Source organism: Rousettus aegyptiacus, unplaced genomic scaffold (assembly GCF_014176215.1).
Source record: "Rousettus aegyptiacus isolate mRouAeg1 unplaced genomic scaffold, mRouAeg1.p scaffold_m13_p_9, whole genome shotgun sequence".
Classification (NCBI taxonomy): Eukaryota; Metazoa; Chordata; class Mammalia; order Chiroptera; family Pteropodidae; genus Rousettus; species Rousettus aegyptiacus.
In genome coordinates, this window is record NW_023416312.1 from 104,006,008 (window position 1) to 104,023,950 (window position 17,943).

General features: G+C 35.8%; 1 protein-coding gene and 1 pseudogene across 9 annotated transcripts in view; one reads left to right on the plus strand and one right to left on the minus strand.

Annotated features, from left to right (window-relative positions):
- The window catches only part of EDA (ectodysplasin A), a 261,904-nt gene that overhangs the window by 136,125 nt on the left and 107,836 nt on the right, over window positions 1-17,943 (plus strand). The gene's annotated exons all lie outside the window — the stretch shown is intronic.
- Window positions 13,087-13,205, minus strand: LOC118608548 (annotated as a pseudogene).

Here is a 17,943-nt window from a genome sequence, read left to right on the forward strand (position 1 = left end):
TCTCTCTCTCTCTCTCTCTCTCTCTCTCTCTCTCTCTCTCTCTCAGGTTTGGCCCTCAATTTATTATTTCTTTCAGACTGACTTTCAGATTCTCAGTATTCTCATTAGCCTTAAGTTTTTGCCAATCCAGATTTCTTCATTTTCAAAATGGAATTGTATTAGTTTAATTTCTTGAGTATCCACAGTGAAAAAAATTAAGTCCAGTACTATAAATGGTTAGAAAACACTTGTACCCATATTATTTTTTTATTTTATTTTTTCAGTTACAGTTGACATTCAATATTATATTAGTTTCAAGTATACAGCATAGTGGTGAGACATTTATCAAACTTACAAAGTGATCCCCCAATAAGACTAGTACCCACTGGTACCTTACGTAGTTATTACACATTATTGACTATATTCCCTATGCTGTACTTCACATCCCTGTGACTATTTTGTAACTGCCAATTTGTACTGCTTAATCCCTTCACCTTTACTCCCGGTCCCCCAACCCTCTTCCGTGTGGCAACCATCACTTTGTTCTCGGTATCTGTGAGTCTCTTTCTGTTTTGTTAGTTTATTTTGTTCTTTAGATAAGTGAAATCTTATGGTATTTGTCTTTCTCTGCCTGACTTATTTCACTCAGCATAATAACTTCTAGGTCCATCCATATTGTTGCAAGTGATAAGATTTCATTTTTTTATGACTGAGTAGTATTTCATTGTATATATGTACCACAACTTCTTTATCCAATCCTCTTTTTATGGGTATTTAAGTTGCTTCCATATCTTGGCTATTGTAAATAACACTGCACTGAACATAGGGCTGCAAATATCTTTTACAGTTAGTGTTTTGGTTTTCTTTGGATAAATGCAAGTGCATTCCTGGTTCTAAAGGTAGTTCTATTTTTAATTTTTTGAGACACCTCCAAACTGTTTTCCACAGTGGCTATACCAATTTTCAATCCCACTAACAATGCATAAGGGTTCCCTTTTCTCCACATCCTCACCAACAACACTTGTTGTTTTTTGATTTATTGATGCAAACTAGTATGATAGATGTGAGATGATATCTCATTGTGGTTTTAATTTGCATTTCTCTGATGATTAGTGACATTGGACATCTTTTTATATGTCTCTTGGCTAGCTGTATATCCTCTTTGGACAAATGTCTATTAAGGTCCTCTGCCCATTTTTTAATTGGATTGTTTGATTTGGGTTTTTTTTTTTGGTGTTAAGTTGTGTGACTTCTTTGTAAATTTGGGATATTAACCCTTATCAGATGTGCCATTGGCGAATGTCTTCTCCCAATTAGTAGGCTGTCTTTTCATTTTCTCGATTATTTTTTTGATGTCCAAAAACTTTTTAGTTTGATGTAGTTCCATTTATTTATTTTTTATTTTGTTTCCATTTCCTGAGAAGGTATATAAACAAATATTACTAAGAGCAATGTCAGAGAGTTTATTGCCTATGTTTTCTTCTAGGAGTTTTATGGTTTTGGGTCTTACATTTAAATCTTTAATCCATTTTGAGTTTATTCTTGTATATGATATAGGAAGGTAGTCCAGTTTCATTTTTTTGCATGTATCTGACCAGTTTTCTCAGCACCATTTATTGAATAGATTGTCTTTACCCCATTGTATGTTCTTGTCTTCTTTGTCATAGAATAATTGACCATATAGGAATGGGTTTATTTCTGGGCTCCCTATTCTGTTCCATTGATTGATATGTCTGTTTTTATGACAGAACACAGCTTGCTGTTTTGATTACTGTAGTCTTGTATAGTTTGGAATTAAGAAGTGTGATACCTTCAACTTTCTTCTTTCTCAAGATTGCTTTGGTTATTCGGGGTCTTTTGTGGTTTCATATAAATTATAGGATTATTTGCTCTAGTTCTGTGAAAAATACCACTAGTATTTTGATAGAAATTACATTGAATCTGTAGATTGCTTTGGGTAGTATGGCCATTTTAACTATATTAATTCTTTTTTTATCTACCAGTAGTGTATGCTTTTATTTATTTTATCTTTTTCAGTTTTCCTTAACATCCTATAATTTTCCAAGTACAGGTCTTTTACCTCTTGGTTAAATTTATTCCTAGATATTTAAGTTTTTATTAGATTGTAAATGGGATTGTTTCCTTAATTTCTCTTTCTGACAGTTGATTATTGCAGTATAAAATGCAACCGATTTCTGAATATTAATTTTATGTCCTGCTACTTTAGTGATTCATTTATAAGTTCTAACAGTTTTCAGTGAGTCTGTAAGGTTCTCTATATACAATATGTCATCAGCAAGTAATGGCAGTTTTACTTCTTCCTTTCTAATTTGGATGTCTTTTATTTCTTTTTCTCATCTGATTGCTGTGGCTAGGACTTCCAATACTATATTGAATAAAAGTGGTGAAAGTGGGCATTATCAGCTAGAGTTAGGAAGCAATATGTGAACAAATTGGTTATGAGCCCAAAAAGATTTAAGAGTTAGAATGGACCACCAACTCTCTCTACCATTGTTTGCCAAACTCTACTACAGTATGTTAACAATTGTTGGAGAAAATAAAGGAGATGTGGTGACATTTAACCTGCTGTGTTTATTTATCATTCCCTAAAACTCTTCAATAGCTACTCTCTGGCATCAACTATAAGTTCCTTCCTACCTCTATAATTATATATGGTGCTATGCCGCTCTGAATTTAACTGTGCTCCAGCTATAGTGGCTTCTTATTTTTTTCCCCTCAATCTCACCAAGCTTGTTCCTAATTCAAGCTTTGAACATGCTCTTCCTTCTGCCTGGAAAACTCTTCAACAAGCTTATGCATGGCTGGCAAGAGACATCACTCCTAAGAGAGGTTTCCTAACCCATTCTTTTCTGTTTATTTCCTTCACAGATATTATTTTGTTTAATTAATTTCCTAGTTTATTGTCTATCAGTCATTCCCCTACTAGAATGAAAGCAGGATCTCTACTTATCTTATTTACTTTTGTGTTTTCAGAACATAGAACAGTGCCTGGCATATAGTAAGAGCCCAATAAATATTTGTTGAATGGATGAATGAATGAAATGAGCAAAATGTCAAAAAAGAATGTACAAAACAATGTATCTAGGAGTCCAGTTGACAAAAAAAAGTCGGTGGTTTAGCCTTATCACTGTGGAGAATAGTGCTAGAGAACAGAAACAAAAATTTCAAAAATCTTTACTAAAGTGCCAAGGTTTGTGCTCCAAATTTTGCCTTCAGGGATATTGAGAAGTTGGTAAGGGTTAGGAGAGCTGGGATACAGAATTATTGGAGATGCACTAAGGTAATTTATTTTCTTCTTCAGGCAGAATAATTCTACTTTGTAGACTTTGAAACTGAATAAGCAATACAGATTGTAAATTATAAATTAAAGAATTATAGAAATAAACTTTTGGAAATTAATGTTTTAAAAGCAATCAATTTGTGACAAACAGGGTTTACAGCATCTTCTACCCAGGAGAGCTCTTAGTAACAAGGGATCTGGATGATTGATTTTTAGTCTGGCCTAGGCTGAGTATAGTCCCACCTGAAAGTAATGGAAAAAATAGCTTTTCTTCAGGACTCTTTCAGTATTGTCATTCAGCTTCTGTGACTTTGAGAAAAAAGAAAACTATTTTTACCATCTACTATATAAACTGAATTCATTTCTTTGAACAACTTGTTAACTAAGCATTTATCTTGTTTAAGGCAAGAGATTATAAGGTGTGGTATACAAAAGTACATCTAATGAAGAAAGTGCCTTAAAGGAGCTTATGAATTAGTAAACTACATTTGGTAAATATAAATGAACAAAAAATACAGTTTTCTCTAAAAAAAAAAAAAATTAAGATATAACCTCCATTAAACCACCGCAGCAATCCTTCAACATTCCAAACTTGCTAATTTCACTCTTTTACAGAGACTTGAATCTTAACAGGTTGTCCTTATTCTCTTCTATTTGACCATTTCCATCTTGAGCAGTATTTACTATACCTTTTATTTTATTATCTAAAATATTTCTTAGTCAGTGCAGTAGTGTGGAAAGCACACTAGATTTAGAGTTAAGAGATGAGATTTTTTTCATCACAACTTTGCTCTGCATTAGCTGGGTAAGTCAGTTGCTTTATATGTGAAATGGGTATGATAAGACTTGCCCTGCTTGCCTCATAGATGTACTTCATAAACTGTAAAGTGTCATAGATATGGAATAGAATTTTCAAGACTTCATTAAAATGAGAGTATAAATGAGGTAACACCCGTAAAAAGGGGAAGGGAGAAGAAAAATATAATGAGAAAGAAATGTAGCTTAGAGTGAATTTGTAACCTTTATGGTTTGTAGGCATCAAGAACAGAGCTCTGGACCAATTTTGACCCAACTGAGTTGGGAAATTTAGGAGAGGATAAGAGAAAATCAAATATCCCCATGTCTTTGGAAGATAGACTCTGAAAACACTTATTGATTGGGATCACTATTTTTTGACTTCTGAAAAATCCAAATGGACTTTGGATTAGCTCCTTTTATATAAATGATGGGAAATAAAGGATCTTCTCTAAGGCTGCTCTTGATCTGCTAGTAAAAATCAAGGTGTCTGAATTTCTGGTACAGAGTTATGCTCCCAAACATGGTGAGGTTTCTCTGCTTTGGCACAGCTACCCAGCACTCTTAGAAGTTGTGTGTCTGTCCCTTATACCTCAGCCTTGAAATACATTGGAAAAAATTTATCAGCCTACCACATTGTGACAAGCCCATTCCTTCAAGACTGGGCAAAACAAATTTTACAATGCAGGGCCCCTTCTCTCAATAGTTTTTGGTTGGATCTCTGCTACTTTGGCCACTACTTGCATATGTTTTCCCTCTGTAGACATTTGTTTAGAACACCCCACATCTGATTTTGTCTCCAAAGTGTCACAAGCACAATTCATTCAGTCCTATATAAAAATGGCATGAAATGAGGATGATGAAACCTGTCATAGTAGTGAGCAATGAGTGAGTTCTTTCCCATTGCCACCTGACATAATTGACATCTGCTACATCCTAGTTCCACTTCTAGTTTCCCAGGAGTGACCTTAGCATAAGTATGTTTCTCCTCTTCAAGCTTAAATGTAATTCTTGTGGAATGTGTAATTAAAGTCTTGATGAGTGAAGAAGAAGGAAATTAGGGAAAGGAAAATAAGTAATTATCACCAGTTGGTAACCTCATAAACTTGGCTTTTCATGGGACTCATAAAATAGCACACAGAATATATTCAACTATAGTTCTTCTAGAAACTCCAGACATATTCAGCCATGTTCATATGTTAGAGTAGCTCTAGTTCAAACACAATTAAAGAGGAAAAAACATTTTCATTTTACTTTAATTTGAAACAGACTTTGCTTATATGGTAGTTTGTGGATAACTTCACATCTAGTTTTGTTACAGTTGGTCTCAGTGATAGTCTTTTAACACAGAGATCTGTCTGAATCTTGGATACATTTTTCATACATTTGGCTAATTGGAAAATCAGTGAAATTGGTCTCTGTTCATTTGTGGATTTTCAGGATATTATTCTTCATTTTCCTTTTTGACATGCCTTTGTCTCCCAGATCCTAATTATAGCTTCAGCCTTACCTCTACAAGGCTTTATCTGTCAAATACTTGACATCTTAATGGGAAAGAACAATTAGCCACCTTAGGTATCATTTCTGTGTTAGCCTTCTTTTGCCAGGGTTAATTGGTTAGCCTTTGGCCTTGATAAAATCTATGAGCTTGAGAAGTTATAAAATTCTTTCCTTGACGTGGAGTGGTCATAGCCAGTCTCTAAGATGTCCCCTAATTATCCCAATGTCTTAGTGTTTTCATGCCCTTGTTGTTCCTTCCCACATGAATAGGGCAGATCTGTGTAGGGCATTGTGTAAATGATGGAGTATGACTAGATCATAAAAAAACGTTGAGACTTACACCTGGCTGCCTCTTGGACACTTGTTCTGGAGGAAGCCAATACCACGCCATGATGGCACTCAAGCATTCTAGGGAGAGACCAGGATTGAAGCCTCCTATAAATAGCCAGAAAATAGCTGAAGTCTTCTTCCAATAGCCATGTGGGTGCACCATCTTTTAAGAATCATCCAGCTCCAGTTAAGTCTTCAGATGTATGCAGCCCCAGCTGACATCTTGATTACAACTTTATGAGAGATATAAGGCCAGAACTGCTTATCTACGCTGCTCCTAAATTTCTGATCCCAGAAACTGTATAAGGTAATAAATATTGATTGTTTTAGGACGCTTAAGTTTTAGGTTCATTGGCGAAGCAGCAATAGATAACTAATTCTGGAGTCAGTGTTTGTGAAATTCAAACATGGTCTGGTTAACCAGTGGCCAAGCTCAAGGAAAATTTTCAAGTAAACAGTTTTTAAACAGTTATTTTTTAAAACAGAGGGCTAAAGGGAAATATAACTCATGAAAGTTCTACTTTTTTGTGTGATATTGTTTGTTATTAATTCCATCAGTCACCAAAAAGAAAAAAAAAGTTGAGAAGGGACTGCCTGTGTTAGCAAACACAACAAAAATGCATGTCTCCCCCCACCCACTTGACTTGTTTGTATTGAAAAGGAATATAGGTTTGTTCTCATATTACCAAATATATAACTCCCAGGAATATTTGGGAGATTCTGGGCTATGGGAAATCCTCAGAAACATTTGTCTAATTCCTGAGAACTACTGAAAGGAAATCTTGGTCTCTTCAGATTCCAGGAAAAGATGTGCTTTGCAACCCATAGTTACAAACCCTAAGCTGTGTTGCTCCCTCACTCTTACCCGATAATCTTCACTGCAAAATTGAAAGAAGAGAGCAGACACTTTTCAGTATGTGAGAGTGGTGGAGACTTAAGTAGCTTGTTCAGATGTTAATGAGAGTAGAGTACTGGATGTTTTTGAACAATTGATTGAGATGACAGTCACCCAGTGGAATAAGTCATGTGTATGGAATTTGGAAAATGAAGTGGAACCCAGGGTTGTGGTAAGAATTATTGGTGCATATTAAAATATCCAAGACAGATGTAAAGCAAGTCCCTTTCTAGCACCAGTGAAAAAGATTCTTAAGGATACCTGCCTGTTAGTGGCCTATGCTATATGTACCAGACATTGGACAAGCATGGTTTCCAAAATATTGGGGGAACTGATAAATGAATGCCTACTATTTAAAATTTTAAATTAATATATAGTTAAATTTTACTTATTTAGCAGAGTTGTACCATTCAATGAGTTTTAATACATATATAGATTCATTCAACTACTACCATAGTCAGGATACGGAACAGTTCTATCACTCAAAAAACTCTCTTGCACGTGGAAGCAACCGAAGCATCATACTATACATGATTGGTTAAAGAAGCTGTGGTACATATATACAATGGGATATTACTCAGCCATAAGAAGAGATGAAATACTGACATTTGTGACAACATGGATGGACCTCGAGATAATCATGCTAAGCAAAAGAAGCCAGACAGAAAAAGTTGAAAATTACATGATATCACTTAAATATGTGATATACACCTAAAAGCACCAAATGAACAGGACAAACAAACACAGACTCATGGACATAGACTATAGACTAGTGGTTACTAGAGGGGTAGGGGAGGAGGGGGGAGGTAGATGGGGTTAAGGGGGTCAACTATAGGGGGATAGGAGGAGTGTGAAGTGGGTAAAGGGGATCAAGCATATGGTAGCTGAAGGCAACTGGACTTTGGATGGTGAACACAATAGAATATACAGATGTCAAATGATAATGAACACCTGAAAATTATATAATCGTATTAACCAAACTTGTGGTTGTATATTCATAGCGATTTTATTTTATATTTCTCTAATGGCTAATGATGTTAAACATCTTTTCATATGCTCAGTTGCCTACTTTTTATTTTGCAAAGGATATTTAGTTTAATATAAAAGAACATTTTAATATTAAAAAGTGAACTGTAGCCTCACAAAACTATCAGCACATTGTCTTATCTTCATTTTACCTCAGGCCAGTTGAAATTTGATTGTGATTTTGCATTGATCGACCGGCAAGCCTTTGGGAGTCTATCGTCCAGTACTTGTTATTTTGGCGTTGGCATTATTGTTAGAATGTGTGGATCAGTGTAGTCAATTCCCTTTACTGAAAGGTCCTCATAAATAAATCACTAGCTCTACACCATTTATAGGGTCACATGTAAACTTTCTGGCATGACAGTTAAGATACTTCATAATTTTTCTTCCCACTACCTTTTTTTAATCTTTATTTGCTACCATTCCTCCTATTACTTTGCTCCCAGCAACCTCACTTACTTTCTACTGTCCTTCATGGAATCCCAGTTTTATCCTTTCTCTGGAATGCCCATCAAACCTATTGAAATCCTCTTTATTCTCCATGCTGTTACTCAGTGTTTTACAAAGTATATCCCGAGAAACTTCTGCATTGGAATAATTGAGAATTGTTAAATATGCAGAGTTCTGAGCCCTGCTCTGGACTTACTGAGTTAAACTTTCTGGGGATGGACAACAACAATATGCATTTTAACAAATGTTTCATGTATAATTCTTAGGCACAACTGAGAATGAGAACCTCTGAATCTAGCTCTAAAATCTAGATGCTGAAATCTTGCCTTGCTGAAGCTATCATATGTGACTCCCAGTCCACAGTAATTTTACCTTCCTCTAAAGGACTGTTGAACTCTCTTCCTATTTTGATTTGTCAGTGGCACTCATTTTGGCATTTCATCTATCATATTTTATTGTGGTTTAAATGATAAGTATTGCTTAGTTTATAATCCACTGAAGGGTAGAGATTTTTTTCATACTCTTTAACATGCGTATAGTGTAATATAGCATGATATAATGCACACAAAGCATATATGTAGAATTGAGCTAAAGAAAGCAAAACAAAAAGAAATAATATGAGAGAAAGAGAGGGAGAGAAGAGGCAGTGAAAGATAAAACAAAGTGGAAGCATGTGCCCACACATACACACACACAGACACATGCATACACATACATACACAGAAGTTTCCTGTTTGTATAATGAAATCCTGTGTGTGCTTTTTTTCCTCTTCCATTACTCATTCTTTGAATTTATCTTTTTCCCCCTTCCTGGCCTTTTGGGAAAATAAGGACAGGTGACATGTACATGCACAACTAGCTGGAAAAAGTCATTTTATGTACAGTAAATGGAACTAGTACATCCTTCTGGGAAAAGGGCCCACACACCTTCTTTTGCATCTAAGTAATTTAAGCATGTTAGGAACTTGGTGAACTGTGAAGACACACTAACCTTCACTTATAGACATCTAAATTTGTACATATTATTTCCATCTTTTCTGGTAGTGGAGTTCCGAAATTCAAGGAGAACAATTGTTTCTAATCATTTTTCAAAGGCATAGTTACTCTGTGAACAATGATGATGTAAAGCTTTGGGAATCTTGCCTTTGATTTGAATTATTTATTTGCAGTGCTAAATTTACTTAAGCCTTTGAACATCCTATTGACACTTTAAAAAATCTTAAATATTTGTGATACGAAGGAGTGGCAATGTGTCATTCCTTTGTAGTGTGTCGACTAGCCAAGCATGATGGTCTCCGAAACATATCACTTACTCCTCAGTGCTTTATTCATAGCATCGAATTTTTATATACTACCCTCCTTTCCTGCCCAAATCTTTTCCATTATTCAAGTGCCACAGCAGTTCCCACCTCCTCCATGAAACTTACTATTACCATTCAAGGCCACAAGGATTTCTCCCTCCTGTGAACTCTTAGTATTTCTAATCTATAGCTCTTACTTGATACCTAACATACAGACTGTCTGGTACCATAGCACTGTTTTGTTGTTTAACTCTGTCTTTGTTTAGCTTCCCACCAGTAGGTGTCTTCTTTTACAAGCTAGCCAAGATTCCTTGATGTTAGAGACCTTTCTTTTAGGACTTTTCTAGTACTGAAGAAATGAATGAATGATTAAGTAGTTGTAGCAACACTTTGACCTTTGTAGAGACAACTGTTGGTGATAACTGGTAAGGAATGCCACAAATTTAGTTTCTTAAAGAGATAGCCAATGTCAAAATAAATATTATATGTAGGCAGATGTACTGGGACATTACACAACTTTAAATAGTATGTGTTGTTCATCCCTTGTTTGTAAATGTGTTCGTAATTTGCAGTAAATAATGACTAATGATGTGGGCGTGTGATTGAGGCTATATCTATACTTGACCTGCATACTGATTCATGACAGTCATGGCCAGACTGCTTATTTTTGCCATCTTTATAATCAATATTAATTGCTGTGGCTGAACCCATCATGTCATGAGTCCCATTGGTTGTTTAGACAATCCTAGAAAACAGATGGTCGGTGCCTTGGTCTGATGATTCCACACATATGGATGTAGCCTTATATTCTGAAGGACAAGATAACAAGATACAGCACTGCTGTAGCTTGTTAGTAAAGTTGATCTACTTCAGAAGGTACTTTGTACCCTTCTACAGGATCCAAAGGAGTATGAAAGGCTTGAGCTCCTGTCATCTTCTGAAATTCTTTTTGGTTCAGAGGCTATGTATCTAACCCAGAAACCTAAGAGTCAACCTTAGCTCTTCCCTTTCTCTGACTCACTTAATTCAATCAGAAAACAAGTCCTATCAGTCTAGCTCTAGAGCATCTTGAGTTGATGCTCTACTTTCATACTTAACTGTTGCTGCCTTATTTCAGAGTTTCTTAGTTCATCAAGATTAACTTTTTCCCTGCCTACAGTCTAATCTGCCTCTAAAACATTTTTTCAACTGTCATTATGGGGGGAATCATGTTTAATCCTGCTTAAAATGCTTTCATGACTCCCATTGCTTAAGTAATAAAAATCTAGTCTTTAGTATGGCACCCAAAGCCTTCAATTATCTGGTCCCTGCCTAACCTTCCAGACTCACCTATGGAAGATTCCCTTTGTATTCTCTAGACACATCAAATTGCAATTTTCTAGCTGAACCATGTTATTTCATGCATCCATGCCATGGCGCAGGATCCTCTTTTTAATTAGAATGCCCTTCCCCACCCAACCATCCCACCCCATAAAGGTTCTGAGCAAGTAGTGTTTCCAAGTTGAAGCTTTTCCTGACCACTCCCCTACCATCTAGACCTCTACTACACCCTATACAAACTTCCATCTTAGTACCTGTAAAATCTTTATCGAATCATTTCTTTACATGTCTGACTTCCTCAATTAGGCTACAAACTTTCGGGGGTACAAAAATGAATATTTATTTAGAATGAGAAATTACAAAAAATTACAAATTTTTAGAAGCTGACACCAAAACATCGCAAAATCTGGAGCAGTAATATATAGATATTATTTAGCATTATGTACATGTATAAATATAACATTATATATATACATATATATCATTAATTAACAGCTCAACATACTTCTATAATACTTTTTTACTATGTATTTTTGGCTACTTGTTTTTTTAAATTGTGATTCAGAACATTTTATAGGAGATCTACCCTCTTAACAAATTTTTAATACAGTATTGTTATCTGTAGGCATCATGTTTCACAGCAGATCACTAGAACTTAATTATCTTATATAACTGAAATTTTTTACCCATTGGAAAGCAACTCCCCATTTTCCCCCTCCCACCAGCCCCTGGAAAACAATATACCACTTTCCGATTCTATGAGTTTGACTATTTTAGATACCTTGTATAAGTGGAATCATGCAGTATTTGTCCTTCTGTAACTGGCTTATTTCACTTCATATAATGTCCCCCAGGTTCATTCATGATGTCCCATATGGCAGGATTTCTTTTTTTAAGGCTGAATATTATTCCATTGAATCTATATTTCATAGTTTTCTTATACATTTATCTGTTTATGGGCATTTAGGTTGTTTTCACACTTTGGCTGTTGTAATATTACAGTGACAATGGAGTGGCAGCTATCTCTTCAAGATTGTGATTTCAATTCTGGATATACACACACAAGTGGGATTTCTGGGTCATATGGTAATTCTATTTTTAATTTTTCGAGGAGCCACCATACTGTTTTCCATAGCATCTGTACCATTTTACATGCCCACCAACAGTGTACAGGGTTCCAGTTTCTCCATATTCTTGTCAACGCTTATTACCTCATATTTTTTTCTGATATAGCCATCTTAGCAGGTGTGAGATGACATCTTAATGTGGTTTTGATCTGCATTTCCCTGATGATTAGTGATGTTGAGCATCTTTGCATTTACCTATTGGTCATTTGTATTTCTTTAGAGAAATGTCTGTTCGAGTCCTTTGCCATTTTATTTTTTTAATATGCCTCCCATTTTCTTTTCTTTTTTTTCTTTTTTTTGTTATTTTTCATTTATTTATTTTTACGGTGATATTGGTTAATGAAATCTAGTAAGTTTCAGGTGTACAGTTCAACAGTAAGGCATATATATTACATTGTGTGCTCACCGCCCATAGTTAGATTTCTTTCTTTCACCACATATTTGACCCCTTTTACTCCACCTACCACCTCTCCCCCTCCTGTACTCATTTTTAAATTGGGTTGTGTTTTCGCTATTGCATTGAAAGAGTTCCTTATGTATTATGCATATTAATCCCTTATAAAGGACATGATTTGCAAATACTTTCACCCATTTTGTATGTTGTGTTTCACTCCGTTGTTTCCTTTACTATGCAGAGCCATTTAACCTGATGTAGTCCCATTTATCTATTTTTGCTTTTGATGCTTATGCCTTTGGTATTATATCCAAGAAAGCATTGCTTTAGGCCAATGTCATGGAGCTTTGTCCCTATGTTTTCTTCTAGGAGTTTTAAAGTTTCAGGTCTTATGTTTAAGTCTTTAATCCATTTTCAGTTGATCTTTGTGTATGGTATAAGGGTCCAATTTCATTCTTCTGCATGTGAACATCTAGTTTCCCAGTACCATTTATCGAAGAGACTCTCCTTTCCCCATTGTGTATTCTTAGCACCCTTGTCAAAGATAAGTTGACCATCCATACATGGGTTTAATTCTGAGCATTCTGTTCTATTCCATTAGTCTATGTTCCTGTTTTCATGCCAGTATGATAACGTTTAAATCACTGTAGCTTTGTAATATTTTTTAATGCCTATAGCACCTGGTATTCCAAGGTGGTCTCCCATCCAAGTACTAACCAGGCCTAATCCTGCTTAGCTTCCAAGATCAGATGAGATTGGGCACGTTCAAGGTGGTATGGCTGTAGACTGTAATATTTTTTGAAATTAGAAAATATGATGCTTTCATCTTTGTTCTTCTTTCTCAAGATTACTTTGGCTGTTTGGAGTCCTTGTGGTTCCATATGAATTTTAGGATTTTTTTTCTACTTCTGTACAAAGAAATAACATTGAGATTTTGATTTCAATTGCATTGAACCTGTAGATTCCTTTGGGTAGTACAGACATTTTATCAATATTAAATCTTCCAATCTATGAACATAGACTAACTTTCCATTTATTTGTGTCTTTAATTTTTTCATCAATGTTTTATAGTTTTCAGCATAAAAGTCTTTCACCTCTTTGTTTGTTTATTGCTAAGAATTTTGTTCTTGAGCTATTGTAAATGGCATTGTTTTCATTATTTCCTTGTCAGGTAGCTGGTAAATCTGCAGAAAAACAACTGATTTTTGTATGTTCATTTTATATCCTGCAACTTTACTGAATGTGTGTGTTTTATCTAACAGGTTTTTTTTGTGTGTTTGTGGATTCTTTAGTTTTCTACTTAAAAGAACATGTCATCTAAAAACATAATTTTACTTCTTCCTTTCCAATTTGGATATCTTTCATTTATGTTCATTTATTTTTTGCCTAATTGCTTTGGCTAGGACTTCAAGTATTATGTTTAATAGAAATGATGAGAGTGGACATCCTTACTTTGTTCCTGATCTTGAAGGAAAATCTTTCAGGTTTTCACCATTGAATATCATGTTAGCTGTGGAATTTTCATATATGATCTTTATGATAATTTTGAAACAAGTGAAAATGAAAACACAACATACCAAAACTTATGGGATACAGCAAAAACAGTGCTAACATGGAAGTTTATCATGATAAATTCCTACATTGAGAAAGATCTTAAATAATGTAACTTTACATCTCAAGGAATTAGAAAAAGAACAAACTAATCCCAAAGTTAGCAGAAGAAAAGAGATAATAAAGATTAGACTAGAAATAAATTTAATACAGAATAGAAATACATAAAATCACATATGCACCAGATGGCTTCTAAGTTTCCCTCCAGTTCCAAGTTCATGAGATTCTGTTTTTGCGGAATGATTCTGAATGAAATTAGCCAGCCACTTTGAAGTCTGATTGTACCACAAAGGTGTCAGTAACACTAGCTTCCAGCAGAGAAAATCTGTTCCACTACCACCGCTATTTTGTTGGGGGTCCTTTAAGTTTAGTTTCCAGTGGTGAAAACAGATTTGTACTGAGCCATCTATAGCCCTCTTCTTTCTACCCCTTCTTTGTACCTTTCCCTGACCTACAAATACACATACTGATGCACACACCTTATCATCTTTCTGCCCCAGTCTAAAGCCATTGAAGAACAAACTGATTGGCAGACCAAGATATCAAACCCTGATTTTAGACACATTAACACCATCCTAAAACCAAAAAAAAAAAATACCGTTTTAGTTAGAAGTTAAGTTAAAAGCGTAAAAATAAAAGACTTTACATTATTTAAGTTTTGTTCTGATAAACTATTCTCACCTAGTTTCTCTTCATTGTGCTCTAAAGTTCCAATCCCCTTGACATTTGACTTATAGGTTATGACTTTCTATAACAGCAGTTATGATTTGTTCTGTGGCTAGTTTGGGAAGCTTACAAGTTCTGAAATGCAAAGCCAGGAAATCTGAACCTCCAGCATAATCATCCTGAGTACAATTTATTAGCGAAGATGTGAAAGTTCATTCCCTTTGAAATAAATTATTTGATTTTTACTCAAATGATGCAGTGTATTAGTCTGCTATGGCTGCCATAGAAAACACCACACACTGGGTTGCTTAAACAACAGAGGTTTATTTGCTAACAATTTTAGAGTTTGGAAGTCTGAGATCAGGATGTAAACCAGGTTGGTTTCTTTTGAGTCCTCTTTCCTTGAATTGCAGATGGCCATGGTCTTGCTGTCTGTTCACACAGTCTTTTCCTCTGTGCACGCATTCTTAGTGTCCTCCCATGTGTCCTAATGTCCTCTTTTCATAAAGACACCAGTCGTATTGGATATGGCCTACCCCGACAGCCTCATTTTAAGAACTTAATTATCCCTATAAAGGACCTATCTCCGAGTAGGGTACTGGGGGCTGCAGCTTCAAAATGTAAATTTGGGGAGATACAATTCAGCCCATAACATGTACAATATTATTTTACGCATTTTGAGTTATTAGAGTTAGAAGGGACTTTAGAAAATGTAGTACAATCCCCTCATTTTGTAGGGGTTAAGGACTGAGGCATGGGGAGGTTAAGACACTTGCCTAAGGCAAGCCACATGGAGTTAGTGGCAGAAGCAGGAATAGAAAACAGGACCCCTTTCCACCTTGCCATATTTCTACTTTAGTTCATTTGTTTTATTCATGCCTGTAACCTCTCTCCTTCCCTCTCCCTCTCTCCCCTCTCCTCTCTTATTTGGCATAAATATAAACTTAGTTATTTTAAGATGATTTACTTCTATTTCCCTATACTCACTCCCCTCTACAACTCACATTTTGAAAATTAAAAAAAATAAGAGATTTTTCTGCTTAATTTCTCATCGCTTTTCCATTTTATACATTTTTTTTCATTCTCGCTTTGAAACAATAGGATTTTTTTCCTGAGGTAAATTAACTTGTCTTTACCTGGATAGACAAGGGACTAAAATCAAAGGAACCTCAGCTTTTTTCCACCTTCTGGGGATCCAAGGTGGAGAAAGAAGATTAGCACAAATGTATGCTTCTCCCTTCTTTTTACCTGTCCTTTTTTCTTATTAATAGGAAGTCAAGGCTTCTAGAAACAGTGATGCACATTCTTCCTCTCCACCAATCCTCGCAGCCTCCCTCACCTCCTTAAAAAAAATACCAGTATCAACCGCTGGTGTGAAAACTGCCTGAATGTTCTTTCTTTAGCCAGAGTATTTGAGCTCAAACCTTGGAACCTGAAAGGAAAAAAATTCTGAATGCAAATATATGTTTTCTTTATTTGTAAATTTTCTCCACTCTGCCTTTTTAGAGTGAAATGTGAACATAAAAATAGGAGAAATTTTGAGTTATGAAGTGCAGGGTCTGAACATTCAAAAGATTTATTAAAGTTAAGGATACTCTTCCATTTAATCCTTGAGGTTTGGTTTTACTTAAACTACTGGCATTTGTACTCAACAGTCAGTCAGTTACCTCAGTGGACCAGGAAACACTCCTTTCTCTAAATCTCCAGTTGTTTACTTCTTGAAAGATAGGTGTTTAATGACGAAAAGCCTTTCTTTAAATGAGGCAGTCCCTTTAGGTAATGGAGCCCCCATGCTGCTCCTTTCTTACCCTGCTGATTACTAAGAGATCCATCAGGTTAAGTCATCCCCTATGAAGAAATGAGAAGACAGGGATTCATCCCATATTGCCTCTAGTGCAATATGTCAGAGCTTGATCTTCTTGGCCGCTTATTCAGTACAGACAGAAACACTGGAAAGCACTAAAATATTATAGATGCCTGTGCCACTGAGGTATAAAAAGGTAATTAAATCCACATCCGTCAGGCAGATCTCTATGGTACCATAGTTTTAATGATTTTGACTTTCCAAGAGATAGGAACATCGATTAAATTTGCTTGGCATGATCTTAGACTGGACGTGAATGTGAGGTAAAAATAAGTACAGGGTTATATTACTTAATAAACAATTTGGACAACATGAGATGATAAAGTAGTGATTTCTTTTTAAAAATTCTAGAAATTTCTGATTTAGAGGGGTAGAGTTCTAGTCTTACCCCTACCCTCGTCATTTCAACTGGAAGTTCCACTGCCCACATAGTTAAAAAACATATAACATAAAGTTCCACTTTTTACGTTTTAAACATTTAATTTCTGTTTAAGAGTTTATTTGAACAAAAAGTTCCTCACCTTCTAAAAAATGTTCTAAAGCAGGTGTCCCCAGCCACTGGTCCACAGACCAGTACCGGTCCGTGGCCTGTTAGGAACCGGGCCGCACAGCAGGAGATGAGCGGCAGGTGAGTGAGCGAAGCTCCATCTGTATCTGCAGCCGCCCCCAGCGCCAGCATCACCGCCTCAGCTCCGCCTCAGATCATCGTTGTTAGATTCTCATAGGAGCACCGGTCCCTGGTGCCACAAAGGTTGGGGACTGCCATAATCTAAAGTACTGTAAGAAAGAATTTCTTCCTGATTTGCGAATATCTTTATATTTAAAAAGTATATAAAAGAAAGTATTGTAACACCCTTAATAGCTTTTTATTGAAAATAATAAAATTGAAACAGTCCCAGCTGCTGTACGTGTTGAACAAGTTTCCTTTGCGTGGTGACGGTTCACATGCATCGTCAGCTTTTCCCCATCCTTGTTTCCAGTGGTTTGAATGGCAAGTGCCACTGTGTTGTTTGAGGTATCGAGAGCCAGATTATGACCGAGAAAGAGTTCTCTTGCTTTTCTCCTCTTTACAATTACTAAGGCTTTGAGCAGGCAATTGCACCCGTGTACTTCAGCGGCTGCCACTCCTACTGTGATTCTTAAGTGTTTTCCTCTGTTACAAAGTGTAGTCCTAAAGAAGAGCCATTGTGTGCTGATATTTCTTTGGTGAGATCATATCATCCATTGAGCCCGAGAGGGATGTATTGAAGGGAGATATTTGAGAACACCTATTCTTCTCCAGCACTACTGTTCATCATAGGGATAGAACCAGTTCTGTGAGAGACACACAATGTCTGGTAGACTCGATTCGGTGCAATGGATTTATTGAATGGCCCACGTTAAT